Source organism: Myotis daubentonii, chromosome 1 (assembly GCF_963259705.1).
Source record: "Myotis daubentonii chromosome 1, mMyoDau2.1, whole genome shotgun sequence".
In the NCBI taxonomy this organism is placed as follows: Eukaryota; Metazoa; Chordata; class Mammalia; order Chiroptera; family Vespertilionidae; genus Myotis; species Myotis daubentonii.
Window position 1 is genome coordinate 86,627,167 of NC_081840.1, and position 1,193 is coordinate 86,628,359.

At 39.0% G+C, this 1,193-nt stretch overlaps 1 non-coding gene across 1 annotated transcript; it reads right to left on the bottom strand.

Moving 5' to 3' along the window:
- Nucleotides 1–804: 804 nt before the first annotated feature.
- LOC132223600 (U6 spliceosomal RNA) lies at nucleotides 805–911 on the bottom strand. The gene has a single exon (XR_009450496.1). It is a non-coding gene; the product is annotated as a U6 spliceosomal RNA (small nuclear RNA).
- Nucleotides 912–1,193: the final 282 nt, after the last annotated feature.

Sequence of the window (1,193 nt, forward strand, 5' to 3'; positions counted from 1 at the left end):
CAATTGGTTTCAAATATCAAGATAAAAGTACCCACTTCCCACTTTCCCCTCATTATCTCAAAGATTTTTTTTTTTTATGAATATAGTCTTATTTCCACTATATTCAGCTGGGAGGTCTCTTGATTAACGTTATTTTGCAGCATGAAATTCAGATATGGGGAAGTTCAAAGAAGGCAGTTAGTGATGTTCAGAGGGGGGGCCTGGAAACACCAGTCAGTGGTACTCAAACCTGGCTGTATACCTGAGGAGTTTCAACAGTATGATGCCTAGATCCCACCCAATTCAATTAAAAATGACAGTCCATTGGAGTGGTGTCAAGGCAAGGATATTTTAATCTTTTCAGGTGAAAATACTGGGTAAACATGGTTGATATCACTGCTGACTTTACTAAGGAGGCAAGACTTCATTTTCACTGTTTGGATTAGGAAATCACAGGAATGACTGTAAAAAATATTTTAAAAATGTAGCTCATAATGTTTAATCAAAGCTTGTTACTGCTATTACTTTTCAAACCAGTTGCTATTGCATTTTACATGTGAAGGTTTTGGATAGTAACAGGTCCAAGGCTTTATCTTTTTGTTTTTCATTTTAAAGACTGACACTTCAGGGTGTTAGGACTAGGAAGGCTCACTCACTATCAATACCTTAAATCATGAAATATTGGTGTTACCTACCTGTGTATTGTCTTTGGCATAATACCATGTGACCTTAGTGATTTCCAACGAGGTTGAGCAGAGTGCCTCTGGGGAGGTGGGGGGGAGCTTTTCAGAGTTGCATTTTCTTTTCTTTTCTTTTTTTTTTTTTAAAATATGGGAACGCTTCACGAATTTGAGTGTCATCCTTGCGCAGGGACCATGCTAATATTCTCTGTATCGTTCCAATTTTAGTATATGTGCTGCCGAAGCGAGCACCAGAGTTGCATTTTCAAACTACACCCCACATCACATCCTCCAATGTCCTCTTTCTGATCAGCTCCCTTGGGGCCCCAATTAAGTCATGCCGCTGTAGTCAGTCAGCCTTGGTAACTGATGGGAGTGTATCTTTTAGGTATGTGAGGGCAGAAATTAGGTTAACAACCACTTTCAAAAAGTTTACCCAGCACTCTATTAAGTATGGTATATGTGGAAATGTCAAGCTAGTTGTTGCAACAAAGCTGGGACTGGAAATTCCTTGCATTTTATCTGAAAGTTTGA